Genomic DNA, 16,691 nt, shown 5'->3' on the forward strand with positions numbered 1-16,691 from the left:
ATTTTCACAATTTTACAGTATTTCCCCAGCCTCATGTTGAAATATATATAAAACACAGGAATATCACGTTTTTGACTGCGCTGGGCCTTTAAAATATAAAATCATAGGTAGAAGTATCTCCATCAGTATGCATTAGAAGCACACAAAAAATGTTTCTCCTTCTGTCTGTGCATTTGGCCTCCACCATTCTCCTTACCTAAATGAGTCTGGATGGAGGATGTAGGTCTAACTCTATCAGCCAGAGCTACGCATATTACCACTCATAGAGCACCAAACATGATCCAGCCTAATAAGGCAAAATCAGCTGTGATATCTGGCAACAAATCCTGCTCCAGAACCTTGCTTCTCCCTGGGATATGTTTACTTTGAACACCCCACACATTCTTATCTGATTAGTAACGTTCAAATACCATTACTATCTCATTCACATGGAGCAGATTCCTCCAACAGTATTAAACAAAGTCAGATACAATTCTACTAATCTAAATGCAATATACTGTACATATGAATAAAAAACACCTGCAAAGCTCATAATGTCTGGTATACCATATAGGGTTGAAAATCCAAGATCAGGGCTGGTTTACTACTATAGTGAGGAATGTCAGAGTCTGTCAACTTGACTTTGATGTCCAAGATGTTTCTTGTACTCTGGATACCATGATTACGTCACACAGGTATAATTTGGAATGCTCTAGTAATTTTGAACATTTCTCACACATGCAATATCTTATGTCAGATTGTTAGAGCTGCAGTGTGCCTTGTGTAATGCCCTCACCATGCCTTCCAGCATCTGCCTTGTGGCCTTATGTGGCAACAACCAGGCTGCTTTCGAACAAGGAAAGAGGATAGATAATTGAAGAAATATGACAATAGGAGACAGGGAGGATGTCTGTGTGGTAATCCCTCTCACATGGCCTCACACATTGCTCAACAGAACTCATTTCGTCCCTTTGAACTTTGCCAGATGCTTTGCAATAGACTCACATTTCAAGAGAATGGGGTTGTCAATAAATGTGACTTTATCTTTAATACACAAGCAGTTGCCTCCCATTTAATGAGATAATGGTTCACAAACTCAGATGTTAGATATAGATACAGAGATCAGTAGAGACCAGTAGACTAATTAGATTGAGACAACAGACTACTGTACTTTGCAGAGAGAGGAAGTAGGGGGTGGTGTTAGTAACAGTAACAGTGCACTATGATGCAGTGAGACAGAAAAGTGTTAGTCAGCATGGGGTCACTGAACTTCACCACTCCCTGCTGCTGATTCTCATGAAATCTATGGGACGTTTCCCTCACGGCCCAGAATAGCAACCGTGTAACTGAGTAGAATGGAGACGCACAGTTACATAGGTCAAGGAACCAACTCGATAACTAACAGCGAAGCTGCTGTATGACTATATCAGTGACGTAGGGTCAGGGTAGGCAGGGTCAGGGTCAGGGTAGGCAGGGTCAGGGTAGGCAGGGTCGGGGTAGGCAGGGTCGGGGTAGGCAGGGTCGGGGTAGGCAGGGTCGGGGTAGGCAGGGTCAGGGTAGGCAGGGTCAGGGTAGGCAGGGTCAGGGTAGGCAGGGTCAGGGTAGGCAGGGTCAGCAATGCTGTGATAATCAAATGAAAAAGCTGTTGTGAAAAGCCAAATAGAACATATAATTGTATATTTTTGAATCATTATTTTTTTTAATCTAATGTTTTTTCCCAATGATTCTGGTGGTTTTTAGGCTCAAAATAAAAAAATATGCTAAGAATGCTACAAAACCATAGGAAAGGTGTCAAGGTATGCATGCTTTCCATTCATATCCATTCAAATTGTTGACGGGCGTGGTCATTCCTGGCTAATTTGGCGCTTGCATCCCTTGAACTGAACAAAGGTTGCGAGCAAGTAAAAACAGTCTGACGAATGGACACTATACTGCACCTTCTAGGCAGAGTTCTGTGTTCTTTTGCCCATATTAATCTTTTATTTTTATTGGCCAGTCTGAGATATGGCTTTTTCTTTGCAACTCTGCCTAGAAGGCCAGCATCCCGGAGTTGCCTGTTCACTAGTGCCCACAAAGCTAAGGACCCTGGGACTAAACACCTCCCTCTGCAACTGGATCCTGGACTTCCTGACGGGCCGCCCCCAGGTGGTAAGGGTAGGCAACGACACATCTGCCACCCTAATCCTCAACAGGGGGGCCCCTCAGGGGTGTGTGCTTAGTCCTTTCCTGTACTCCCTGTTCACCCACGACTGTACTCCCTGTTTACACTGCTGTTACTCGCTGTTTACTATCTATGCATAGTCACTTTGCCCCTACCACCATGTACAAATGACCTCGACTCACCTTTACCCCCGCACATTTGTTCGGTACCTGTACCCCCTGAATGTAGCCTCATTACTGTTATTTTTTTGTGTTACGTTTAAAAAATAAATAATTTTATACTTTAGTTTATTTAGTAAATATTTTCTAAACTCTATTTTCTTAGAACTGCATTGTTGGTTAAGGGCTTTTAAGTAAGCATTTCACTGTAAAGTCTACACTTGTTGTATTCAGCGCACATGACAAATAAAATTTGCTTTGATTTGACAACATCCTTTGATGCATTTGATTAATCAAGCTCAAATTTAGTTTTGATGAGACACTTTTTTGATGTTTTTAATTGCATTTTTCAGTCATTTTGATTGTTGGACATTTCGTTGGAATCTTATTATATATGTGTGTGTATTAATATTTCACATAATAATAAAATTATTATGCAGTGCATTGGAAGTATGTAAATCTATTGTGAAAGGCTATGGAGTTTGTGTTGTAAATTATACTGATTAAATGTGTCCATATATAGTTTTTTTACTGACATCTATGAGTTGTTTGGTTGTAACTGTGGATGCTACATCGGTTTATGGCTGAGCTGAGTTAAGCAGTGTTTCATTTCGTCGGATGATATAAAATATGATGCCATCATAGGCAGCGGCGGCGGGGTATCCTTGTGGTTAGAGTGTTGGACTAGTAACCGAAATGTTGCAAGTTCAAATCCCCGAGCTGACAAGGTACAAATCTGTCGTTCTGCCCCTGAACAGGCAGTTAACCCACTGTTCCTAGGTCGTCATTGAAAATAAGAATTTGTTCTTAACTGACTTGCCTAGTTAAATAAAGGTAAAAAAATAAATAAAAGGCTATCTATCGCTTGTGTACAATATCATTGGTATTCACATTTGGTGAAAATTGTTTGTCAATCTCAGTTAATAGCCTATGTCACTCTGGTTGTTGGAGCGATCTGTCGTATGGTTCATCTTCGTTTATTTGTGAGTAAATCTGTCTTTGATAATAGCTAGTGCAGCGTTTCCCAAGCTCAGTTCTCGGGACCCCAAAGGGTACAGATTTTTGCCCTAACACTACACGGCTGATTCAAATGATCAAAGCTTGATGATTAGTTGATTATTTGCATCAGCTGTGTAGTGCTAGGGCAAAAAACATATTTTTTTATGGTCAAATGTTGCAATAGGATGATCTCATGAAAAATTAGTGTTTCTGTTTCTCTGTCACCCAGATTTCTCCTCTGCTCCTCTCCTCCTCTGCTCCTCTCCTCCACTTCTCTGCTGTAGGAGGCCACTGGGCAAAAACTGGTTGAACCAACTTTGTTTCCACATATTTTCAACAACAACTTTCAATATAATGACATTGAATCAATGTGAAAAACTGATTGGATTTGGAAAAGTCATTAGTGTAAAGGTGGTGCAAGTTCCCGAGTGGTGCAGTGTTATAAGGCACTGCATCGCAGTGCTAGAGGCGTCACTACAGACCCGGTTTTGATTCCAGGCTGTATCGCAACTGGCCGTGATCGGGAGTCCCATAGTGCGGTGTACAATTGGCCCAGCGTTGTCCGAGTTAGGTGAGGGTTTGGCTGCGGGGGCTTTACATGTAGGCTGTCATTGTAAATAAAAATGCATTCTTAACTGACTTGCCTAGTGAAATTAAAAGGCAATGTTATTTTTTTTCACCCAAATATTAACCTACATCCATGGTGAAATGTATTGTTGAGTTCACATTGAATTCCTGTCAGTTGACAACTCAACCAAATGTAACGTTTACGTTGAAATGACATCTGTGCTCAGTGAGGTTTTTCCTGTGACTCGGCCCAGCTCTGACCTCTTCCACATCACCTCCACCAACTCCTCATCCATTGCATTGTTCTCCCAGGGAGTATGGTTGTCAGGACAGCGACAAAATACACCTCATGAGTTGTTGTTCTGGTTGTCGTGGTGGCGACCCCTGAACTTCTTCTACCAACTGTATCACCACAACAGGCAGCCTGCCAGAGCCCCAGCAGGGTAGAGGGAGAGTTTACAGTCAGTTGGAATAACAATAGAAAAACTTGTCTTCATGCCAAACAGCATGGAAACATTTTTCAGCTTGAAAGAGAATCATTTACATTTACATTTAAGTCATTTAGCAGACGCTCTTATCCAGAGCGACTTACAAATTGGTGCATTCACCTTATGACATCCAGTGGAACAGCCACTTTACAATAGTGCATTGGACGAAACTCAACAATTGAATTGAAGCACTGATTCACACAATTTAGACATTGTTCATGTTATTTGACATAAACCAAAAAGTGCAGTTCATTGTAGTATCATATAGGGCTGGGAATTGCCAGGGACCTCACAATACAAAATTATCACGATACTGAGGTGCTGATACAATATGTAGTGCAATTCTCACAATTCCATATGTATTGCAATTCAATACTGCAATTTGATGTTCTGAAGAGAGCGCATGAGGGTCAAGAGAGAGTATGAGAGAAAAGAGAGAGTATGAGAGAGATGAAAGAGCATGAGAAAATTAGTTTTGATCAGTCATGGAAATAAAAGTGCTGAAAACATGTTGCCTCACTATTTAAAAGAAGATAGAGAACAAGCTATAAGCAAATACAAGAGTTTGTTGTAGGTACATCTGACAAGCCCGATTTAACACTATCTAGCAAAACATTTTTCTAATATTGCAATATATACATTTTTCTCCCATCACTAGTATCATAGCTTGAGTATAGTGAAATTGGTGTGCAAAGTCACTTTATGGATTTGACACCTAAAAAAGTCACTGCAACTAATCAAAATAGCGACATCCTCTCTATTCATTGTATTTCTATGACTGACCACCTCCATTGGCCTCTGTGTGAGGGGCTGTGTTTGGCAGAAGGAGCAGGTTAATCATTGACTCCATAATGTTGTTCCCAGCCATGAGAACGGATCTAAGTCCTGCTCAGAGTTAGACTAATAAGGACAGACCAAAACACCGACATGTCTGCTTAAAGTGGTCATTTTGTTTGTTTGTGTGTTCCTGTAGTGTAGTGCAATACAGGTCCTGAAAACATCTTGGTTTTCTTTAATATCAGACAGCATAAACATCCCTTCATCTGCATGTATCCTTTAATAGATATATATATATTTCTTTTTTAAACATTTGGGCAAAAACTGATTGAATCAACTATGCTTCCACGTCATTTCAACCCCAAAACTCTATGTGATGACATTGAATCAAAGTGGAAAACTGATTGGATTTTCAACAAATCATCATCGTAAGGGCATTTTGTCTTTTTTTTCACCCAACTTTTAACCTAAATCCAATAACATGAAATGTTTTGTTGATTTCACAATGAATTCGAGTTAGTTGAAAACTCAATCAAATGTAAATCAAAACTGACGTCTGGGCCCAGTGGGCCATGTCTGGTCTCGCACAACTACTCTCCGGATGAGTAGGAGGCAGGTAATGCCTAATCAAATAATCTCACACAATGTAGTAAATTCCAGGGGATAAGTTTCGTATGAAAGCAATAAACCTGAAAAGACCGTCAATATCTTTTTGCTTGAACAGGATGTAAGATCATCGCAAATCCTTTTCAAAGACCTGAGGGGTGACTCATCATCAGGTTGTTATTATAAAGATGTTCTCTAAAGTATCCTACAAGGTTAATCACACACTCCTTCCTGCCTTGTCTCCAGACTGCAACTTGGCCCATGTGAACACACAGCCATAGACCATACAAGGACCTGGACCCGGCCTGTTTATGACATGCGTTTATTGAGCGATACACACATTTATCAGAAGGAAACTATTCTGCCTCCTTGTATGGTGATCCCTCCCCTCAGCCTGCTGCTTGGGGGAGACATGGCTTCAGTGTTACTTGTCAATGGAGATACTACGTTCCCTGCTAGATTAGATGCTCTTCATCAGACATACCATAGCCTCACTTTGAGGGGCCGCTAATAATATGACGGCTGAACCAGAGAGTGTTTGGAGTTTTCAGAGAGGTTACTGTACTCACATTAGGGCTCATGCAGTGCTATGAAAGGTAGTTCAGCCTTTACACTCCTTTATTTTTGTAATTATGATTGATATGATTATTTTTTTTCAGTGAGTATAGGCTGTGGTGATGGAGCAAGAGAGATCTCAGAAGAGCTCAAAGAGGATCAGTGCAGGGTGTAGAAATCCTCTTGACATCCATAATAACCCCCAAGGTAAAGGGAGAACATGTCTGGAGCCAGTGGGCCCTGTGTTAGGGGCAGTGTCCCAGGGAAGTGTCCCTGACAGTGACGTTTATTTCCACATGTCACATCATGGGAATCACACCTCTATACAGAGTTAATAAGAAAGCCCCCATGATTACAGTACAGTATTTCCAAACCCGTGGGCAGAGCAGTGAGTAAGGACCATAATAACACAGCCCCCTCCTCTCATGCCCACCCTCTGTGTTCCTGTAATGTGACAGGGGGTGCCTCAGAGCTGCCCTCTCCTCTCCTCTCCTCCACTCAATCATCCACATGCCACAACTCAGACTGCTACTCTAGGACAGTTCCTAAATCACAGCATTGACGCCATCACTGAGGGTAGCAGAATAAATCAGCCTCTTTTGTCAGAATGAGACAGCCTTAACGTAAGTATATTTATATTGTACTGGGTCTCGCTGTATGGCCATCCTCTCAGTTTACTGAGAGTCTCTAAAAGAAACCACGGACAAATTCCTGGGAAAGTCTACCTCACCAATCCTGTGAAGCAAGTAAGCAAGGAGCAGACAGGCCGACGGGCAGGCTAATCAACTCTTCAATAAAAACAGAGCAAAGCACAACCTAGCACAACCACGTGATTACATAGTTACATAGTTAGTGCAAAATATCTGTCTGGCTATATCTGACAAGTGTATCAAATGCTATGTCATCCTACAGTACTGCCTCATCATACAGTACTGCCTCATCATAGGAAAAATGTAGGCTACTCACCTCTGATGCAGAATCCCAGGGAACAACCCACCTCTCAAAGTCCTGTCTGCTCCGTGGTGCATGTAAGCCCAATATGTTGTGGGCAGTCACTCTCTACTCGCGCTCTCTCTTTCCCACCCGCCCGCCCTCCCTCTCTCCCTCTCTCTCTCTCTCTCTCTCTGGACTTGCTCCGCCTGTGAAGGACTTCCCGGTTGACAGGCATAGCCATGGCAACCCCTGGGCCGTGTTCAAAAGGCACCCTCCTCTTTGCTTGTCAGTGTGGGGCTCCTTCAATGAAGAGGGCCCATTGTTGTGATGAGGTGATATTTCACAGCGCAGGGTTAACCAAAGGGGAATGGAAATAGTTCATCACCTCCACCTCTCCAACACCCCACCCTATCACACACCTCTCTCTCTGTGGATTTCTCTCCCATGACTCCCTCTCTTTTGTGCTGCTGTTTGTTTGTGTCTGTTCCGCGGGCATATACAGGCCAGGTCTCTGTCCAGTCAAAGGGATGGGAGTAGAGAGGAGGGGAGGTCCAGGGGGGTTCTCTGATGATCCTCTGGCATCATTAGTCTTTTGGGGGGTCCACCCCATGTATCATACTGACACTGGAGCCACCACTAGACCCTAGACAGACAGACAAAGCTGGTCTCTCTCACATCCCCTGCCCTTTCACACATCACTGATATCCAACTACAGCACGTTAGTACGATGACTAAAGAGAAACTATATGTGAGGGCAGGTGAATCAATTTTAATATGCTTCAGCCACTGATAGCAATCCAGAGATTCTGTTTTCAAATATCTAATTTGCCTTTCATAATATTTAGCCCTTGGGGCACACAGACGTACATCAAGTGCATGAGATATTACAGTACATGGCACTATACTGTGTTAAAGTAAAGAGAGCAGCACACTCTCATATTCCTTAGTTGTTCTCTCTACCATACATGGACAATTTGAACTGGGTTCTACAGTTTGTATGCAGTGTTTGCCAATGGAGAGAAACTGGATTAAACCCTGAAGTTTTGTATGCTGACATAAATGTTTCTGTCACATGTTTCTCAGGTACTGAGTTAACCTTTACACGTCCCACGTTGCAGGTGGTAGTCCACTCACCTTTATTGCACTTTCCAGACAGACCAGCTATAAACTACAAATGATTTGATAAGCTGTGTGCGAATGTGTGTGTGTGCGGATGCGTGTGTGTGTGCGCGTGCGTGTGTGTAAGCCCCTCTCCTTGGCCAGTTCCAGGTTGGAATTGAAAGAGTCAACTCTTTTTTAATAAGTCAGTGGTCTGGCTTGGGACAGTGAAACTCAGGCAAATACCAGGCAGTATCCACTTACTGAGTCTTCACCCCTTCTCTGGAGGTTGTTTTTGCCAAAGGAAAGCAGTTTTTTAGCCCTAGGAGAAGAAATGGTCCTGGATAGTTTGGCCTGTAGTGGATAAGGCTATAGGTCCGAGTTAGGGAAGTCAGGCAGGCACAGTCCCCCGCTGTGACCCAATCCTGCACCCTGTCACTCTGTGGCTCAATGAGGTGCAAGAGGGGATCGCTGCTTTGGCCGAGGACCCAGCACCTCTCTCACAAACACTCCCCCTAACTCTTCTCTCCTTCTCTCTCTCCCCTATACACATACATATCTTTCTCTCTCACTGCCATCTTGCCTGTACCTCCCTCCAATGAGAAATACTATATTTGGAGAGGTGGGAACTGTAGCTTGTTTCACTATCCCACTGAGTTCATAGCATGGTTTTAGTAACAGTGATGGGATCCTAATAACTTAACCCTAGCAACTCTCAAGCTCTGTACCAGACTGGTAAATCCCACCTAGCAACTTTCAACTACAGCAAAACACATTCAATCCTGTCCTGTCTCGGTGGTATGTCACCATGTTCCAGTATGTTTCTATCAAACGCTGTCCAACCTCAGTGGTATTTTCCTGGATGTTCCAGGATGTTTCTATGAAACAATTGTGTGGGTCATTAAAATCCCAAATGCCAAGCCAAGTGAGTAAATAAATCATGATATAAATCTCTGTCACATACCAGTGAACTACCTCACTTCATGATGGCTATAGGCTGCATACTTTTACTACTGCTTAGGAAAAACATTTCCTAGTAAAGCACTAGACTACAGTATCTGAATTTATAGCAAAATAGAATCATGCATTTGGAATTAAACAATCAAAACTGCCCATAAAAGGAACTAGTTGGTTTCCATCAAGCCTTTAAGATTTAATACATAGTAGTACAATCCTATTACAAAGTATTGATGAACACTGAAAGACGTTTAATATAAAAACTGTCAGTTCAGCTGGTTTATCCTTAGATGACCTTTGCCTAAATGATCACCACTGTCTCCCATACAGCCTAAATGATCACCACTGTCTCCCATACAGCCTAAATGATCACCACTGTCTCCCATACAGCCTAAATGATCACCACTGTCTCCCATACAGCCTAAATGATCACCACTGTCTCCCATACAGCCTAAATGATCACCACTGTCTCCCATACAGCCTAAATGATCACCACTGTCTCCCATACAGCCTAAATTATCACCACTGTCTCCCATACAGCCTAAATGATCACCACTGTCTCCCATACAGCCTAAATGATCACCACTGTCTCCTATACAGCCTAAATTATCACCAATGTCTCCCATGCAGCCTAAATGATCATAACTGTCTCCCATACAGCCTAAATGATCACCACTGTCTCCCATACAGCCTAAATGATCACCACTGTCTCCCATACAGCCTAAATGATCACCACTGTCTCCCATACAGCCTAAATGATCACCACTGTCTCCCATACAGCCTAAATGATCACCACTGTCTCCCATACAGCCTAAATGATCACCACTGTCTCCCATACAGCCTAAATTATCACCAATGTCTCCCATGCAGCCTAAATGATCACCACTGTCTCCCATACAGCCTAAATGATCATAACTGTCTCCCATACAGCCTAAATGATCATAATGTCTCCCATAGCCTAAATGATCACCACTGTCTCCCATATAGCCTAAATGATCATAACATGGTCTCCCATACAGCCTAAATGATTATCACTGTCTCCCATACAGCCTAAATGATCACCACTGTCTCCCATACAGCCTAAATAATCACCACTGTCTCCCATGCAGCCTAAATGATCACAACTGTCTCCCATTCAGGCTAAATGATCACCACTGTCTCCCATATAGCCTAAATGATCACCATGGTCTCCCATACAGCCTAAATGATCACCACTGTCTCCCATACAGCCTAAATGATCACCACTGTCTCCCATACAGCCTAAATTATCACCAATGTCTCCCATGCAGCCTAAATGATCATAACTGTCTCCCATACAGCCTAAATGATCATAACTGTCTCCCATACAGCCTAAATGATCATAACTGTCTCCCATATAGCCTAAATGATCACCACTGTCTCCCATATAGCCTAAATGATCACCATGGTCTCCCATACAGCCTAAATGATCATCACTGTCTCCCACACAGCCTAAATGATCACCACTGTCTCCCATACAGCCTAAATAATCACCACTGTCTCCCATACAGCCTAAATGATCACAACTGTCTCCCATTCAGGCTAAATGATCATCACCGTCTCCCATACAGCCGGACACACACTGAGTGAACAATAGGAACACCTTCCTGATATTGAGTTGCATCCCCTTTTCCCCTCAGAACAGCCTCAATTCGTTGGGCATGGACTCTACAAGGTGTTGAAAGTGTTCCACAGTGGCATATTGTAACTCCAATGCTTTCCACAGTTGTGTCAAGTTGGCTGGATGTTGTTTGGGTGGTGGACCATTCTTGATACACACGGTTAACTTGAAGGTGAAAACCCAGCAGCGTTGCAGTTCTCAACACAGTCATACTCCATTCAAAGGCACTTAAATATTTTGTCTTGCCCATTCACCCTCTGAATGGCACGCATACACAATCCATGTCTTAATCGTCTCAAGGCTTAAAAAGCCTTCTTTGACTCATCTTATCCACTTCATCTACACTGATTGAAGTGGATTTAACAGGTGACATCAATAAGAGATCATAGCTTAAATCTGGATTCACCAAGTCAGTCTATGTCATGGAAAGATAATATTTTGTACACTCAGTGTACAATGTGACAGTGTTCTTACAATGCCTTTCAGAAGGACACAACAGCACCATGGGGGTTGTTGGTTTGTTTTGCTTGTACACAAACCTTTGGTGACAGCGGTCGGTCCATCTCCCAACCCTATGAGCCATAATGCTGACTGATGGTGAAGCCAACCATTCCCATGCATACCTCTGCTTAGACTCTCCTTAGAGGAATGCTCTTCTGAGAGTTAACCTATGATAAGAAACCTCTATTTCGTTCTCTCTATCAGCACTGAGATGCACAGCACTTATTCACCCTGAGTATAAGAGTAGAGGAATGAACACAAGAAGATATGCTTGTGGTGGTTTGCCCAAAGAAGAATCTGAATAATCATTATCCATTTGGAGCTCTCAAGGTTATCTACTACTAGGATAAAACAACCCAGCTTCCTGAGTGGCGCAGCAGTCTAAGGCACTGCATCACAGTGCTTGAGGCATCATTACAGACCCAGGTTTGATCCCAGGATGGGATCACAACCAGCCGTGAGCGGGAGTCCCATAGGACGGCGCACAATTGGCCCAGCGTTGTCCGGGTTAAGGGAGGGTTTGGCTGGGGGGGCTTTACTTGGCTTTACTTGCTCTAGCGACTACTTGTGGCGGGCCGGGCGCCTGCCGGCTGACTTCGGTTGTCAGTTGAACAGTGTTTCCTCCGACACATTGGTGCGGCTGGCTTCCGAGTTAAGCGGGCCGGTGTTAAGAAGCGCGGTTTGGCGGGTCATGTTTCTGAGGACGCATGACTCGACCTTCGCCTCTCCCGAGCCAGTTGGAGAGTTGCCGTGAAGAGACAAAATCAAAATTGTGGAGAAAAGAGGGGGTAAATTTTTTTTAAACAAGCTAAACAGAGAACAAGCACCAAAACCATAGAAGTGGAAATGATAGTTAAATTACTAGCAAGCCCTTCACATATGGGATGGTAACAACATGATCATGATAAAACACTGGCATGTTGAATGAACGAATGAACAAATTAACGTATACATTATGTGTACATGAACATGCACAGCATAACCAGAAGCGCAACACTGAAGTGGTTTCATTCAGCATAGCTCTTAGCCCAAAACAACAGCCATGGAAACAGCAGAAACCTGTTTTTCCGTGGAGTTCTGATTCCTATCTGCTCAACCGTAGACAGTGAAAGATAGCTCCTCCCTAACACAATGTTAGAACTCTACCAGAACTACTATGCTGTTACTGTTTAACCATATTCAGACAAAAAGCAATTGACACACATGGAGAACTAAAGATAAACAGAGTTCCAGTTCCCACAGTTCAAGTGTAATAATCCTGTCATTATGCTCCTGATCTCTTCAGTCCTCTAAGTGATAGAGCAGAAGAGAGAGAGCAGGAGTCTCACAATATGAACTGTTTTTTAGTCTTGGTGTGGAGCACCAGAGACAGACAGAGAGAGAGAGAGAGAGAGAGAGAGAGAGAGAGAGAGAGTTGTACTTACAGAGCAGTGCAGGCTGAGTAGAGAGGTGTTCTAGAGAAAGAAAAAGAAGGAGGGAGGGAGAGAACCACTGCCGCTCTTTCTCACTCTCTCCAGCCAACAGGGTGTCTTTTATCTTCTGCGAGCTTGAGTTTGAATGTTTTTTTTGTGTCAGTGAGTGACTGTATGTGTGTATGTATGTGTGTGTGGGTGTGTGTTTGAGCATGCACCCCCCCCACTCCACTATACAGCGACTTTGTAATAGTTTCCATCTGCAGCTGGAAATAATAGAAATCCCCATGCAGGCACAGCCTCAGTGGCACCGACCTTTTGTGTTCCATGAGCAGGAACCGAGGAGGCCATTTCCATAGCCATCTAAATAAACAGACTTTTGTTTGAGATAGATCCAGTAATAGTATGGTGCTCCATTCACAGTCTAAGGCCTGTGTGAGCAGCCTGGTCTCATAAACTAGACTTGACATAGTAAATGTAAATCTGACTTGCATTAGTATGATATGTTACGTTTGGTGTGGTTACAAAAGACAGAACGTTACTTGGTAGGGGTGGATGGGTGGGAGTATAGTGCGAGCGTCTAGCAACCCAAATGTTGAGAGTTTGAATCTCGTCATGGACTACTTTAGCATTTTTGCTAATCAGCAACTTTTCAACTAATTACTACTTTTGAGTTACTTTGCAACTACTTAGCATGTTAGCTAACTCTTCCCCTAACCCTAATCCTTACCTTAACCCTTTTAGCTAACCCTTCCCCTAACCTTGACCTTAACCTTTTTAGCTAACCCTTCCCCTAACACCTAAGCCCTAGCCTAGCTAATGTTAGCCACCTAGCTAGAATTCGTAAAATATCATACGTTTTGCAAATTTGTAGCATACAATACGAATTGTAATTGTTATCATACAGTGGGGCAAAAAAGTATTTAGTCAGCCACCAATTGTGCAAGTTCTCCCACTTAAAAAGATGAGAGAGGCCTGTAATTTTCATCATAGGTACACTTCAACTATGACAGACAAAATGAGAAAAAAAATCCAGAAAATCACATTGTAGGATTTTTAATGATTTGCAAATTATGGTGGAAAATAAATATTTGGTCACCTACAAACAAGCAAGATTTCTGTCTATCACAGACCTGTAACTTCTTCTTTAAGAGGCTCCTCTGTCCTCCACTCGTTACCTGATTAATGGCACCTGTTTGAACTTGTTATCAGTATAAAATACACCTGTCCACAACCTCAAACAGTCACACTCCAAACTCCACTATGGCCAAGACCAAAGAGCTGTCAAAGGACACCAGAAACAAAATTGTAGACCTGCACCAGGCTGGGAAGACTGAATCTGCAATAGGTAAGCAGCTTGGTTTGAAGAAATCAACTGTCGGAGCAATTATTAGACCACTGATAATCTCCCTCGATCTGGGGCTCCACGCAAGATCTCACCCTGTGGGGTCAAAATGATCACAAGAACACAAAATCACAGAACCACACGGGGGGACCTAGTGAATGACCTGCAGAGAGCTGGGACCAAAGTAACAAAGCCTACCATCAGTAACACACTACGCCGCCAGTGACTCAAATCCTGCAGTGCCAGACGTGTCCCCCTGCTTAAGCCAGTACATGTCCAGGCCCGTCTGAAGTTTGCTAGAGAGCATTTGGATGATCCAGAAGAAGATTGGGAGAATGTCATATGGTCAGATGAAACCAAAATATAACTTTTTGGTAAAAACTCAACTTGTCGTGTTTGGAGGACAAAGAATGCTGAGTTGCATCCAAAGAACATCATACCTACTGTGAAGCATGGGGGTGGAAATATCATGCTTTGGGGCTGTTTTTCTGCAAAGGGACCAGGAGGACTGATCCGTGTAAAGGAAAGAATGAATGGGGCCATGTATAGTGAGATTTTGAGTGAAAACCTCCTTCCATCAGCAAGGGCATTGAAGATGAAACGTGGCTGGGTCTTTCAGCATGACAATGATCCCAAACACACCGCCCGGGCAACGAAGGAGTGGCTTCGTAAGAAGCATTTCAAGGTCTAGCCACTCTCCAGATCTCAACCTCATAGGAAATCTTTGGAGGGAGTTGAAAGTCCGTGTTGCCCAGCAACAGCCCCAAAACATCACTGCTCTAGAGGAGATCTGCATGGAGGAATGGGCCAAAATACCAGCAACAGTGTGTGAAAACCTTGTGAAGAGTTACAGAAAATGTTTGACCTCTGTCATTGCCAACAAAGGGTATATAACAAAGTATTGAGATAAACTTTTGTTATTGACCAAATACTTATTTTCCACCATAATTTGCAAATAAATTCATTAAAATGTCACATTTCATCACATTACAATGTGATCTTCTGGATTTTTTTTCTCATTTTGTCTGTCATAGTTGAAGTGTACCTATGATGACAGGCCTCTCTCATCTTTTTAAGTGGGAGAACTTGCACAATTGGTGGCTTACTAAATACTTTTTTGCCCCACTGTTTCATACGAAATGGGTGATGGACATCCACAAATGAATACATACCATACTAAACTAAACATATAATACTAAATGGACTGTCTCGGATTTACATACAGAATTAAAAGAAATGCTCTGAGAAAGGTTGGTGTGAGAGAATGAGATGCAGATTTGCTAAAGTAAACCTTGAGTCATAATGTAAGTTGACACAAAGCAATGCAATGCTAGGGTTGCTATCTCTGCACGAATACACAAATTCAAAATACAGACCTGGGCTCACACTAACACACTTAGTCACACATTTACATTATATACACATTCCCAAAGCTGGAGGAGAAGAATCCGTGTTTCCATGGTCTGCTCCAAAAACAGCCGTCCCCATGCTGCAAAGGCAGGCCTCTCTTGCCCACCCAGTTTGGGAAGTAGTGTGTTGCAGAGGAAAGTACTGTAGTATGTAGCAGGACAGCAGTGTAAAGTGGACACATTGGTAACTGCTTTCTACTTTAGAATATCAAACGTGCTGAAGAACAAGAAACTCATTGAATGTGGTAGTGGTTGGAGAAATGACATTTAAACTGTTGTAATGACAGCTGTTATGACAGCAGTATAAACAACCTGTTTCTCAACATAAACAACCTGTGCAGAAGTAGAGATAATCTGGTCCAGAAAGTAGTGTACTTACAGTACAGGTACAACGTTATTCCTCCTGTTTCGGTTCACAGAGTTCCTTAGTTTTGTTGTTATTCCTGACAACCTGTGGTAGAGAGGCTAGCTGGCCCCTCTGTCTTACCCAACGTCTGACTCAGTCCTCAGATATTCTTCAGGCCCATGGTGGACTAGTGGATTCCTCCTCTCTCTGGCTCTCTCTCTCTATCTCTCTCTGTCCTGACTGCAACCCAGCTCCGCTCTGCCATCCAAGATAAATATTTAACAGCCTGGCTGTGCTGTGAGATCAACAACCCTCTCTGTTCCCATCCATCCACATTATCTCCTCGTGAGAGAAAACCAACTGTTCCAGGCTTCCAGCATCATGTCACCTTACCATCAGCTGAGTCACACCAACCATAAATGAAGAAGAAAGGTGTATAAGAAATTGATATTTAGTGGGTTATGGCATTGGTTTCAAGTCACACAACTGGTCGTGTTAAACTTGTGGCCTGTGATCTGCCTCTTGAATTTAGAAGGTGTTGCCTAGCTCTTCATTAACAGTGTAACACTGCCACTTAGTGGTCAGATTAAGTATTTACCCAACATCATGTTGCCTAAAGTAGGAGTTACGGGTTAGGGTTTAGGGTTATGGTTATGGTTAAGGTTGAGCCAGGGTGTTGACATGAATCTAAGATTGGGGTTGGGGTTAGCGATTTTGGGGCCCATTTCAAAATGCCTTTGAGGGCCCCCCCCATACCCTAC

The 16,691-nt window shown here is 42.9% G+C and overlaps 1 protein-coding gene across 7 annotated transcripts in view; it reads right to left on the reverse strand.

The window, feature by feature from the left end:
* The window catches only part of sorbs3 (sorbin and SH3 domain containing 3), a 40,423-nt gene extending 24,294 nt beyond the window's left edge, over positions 1-16,129 (reverse strand). For 5 of the 7 annotated variants that reach the window (XR_008078898.1, XM_052478775.1, XM_052478777.1 and 2 more), the window contains exon 1: positions 7,257-7,369. The gene's annotated coding sequence lies outside the window, so the exon portion shown is untranslated. Of the gene's footprint in view, positions 1-7,256; positions 7,370-12,842; positions 12,969-15,963 lie in introns of those variants that run through there. The other 2 variants (XM_052478773.1, XM_052478774.1) reach the window with 2 other exon arrangements.
* Between the last annotated feature and the right edge of the window lie 562 nt (positions 16,130-16,691).

This window comes from Oncorhynchus keta, chromosome 25 (assembly GCF_023373465.1).
Source record: "Oncorhynchus keta strain PuntledgeMale-10-30-2019 chromosome 25, Oket_V2, whole genome shotgun sequence".
Lineage (NCBI taxonomy): Eukaryota > Metazoa > Chordata > Actinopteri > Salmoniformes > Salmonidae > Oncorhynchus > Oncorhynchus keta.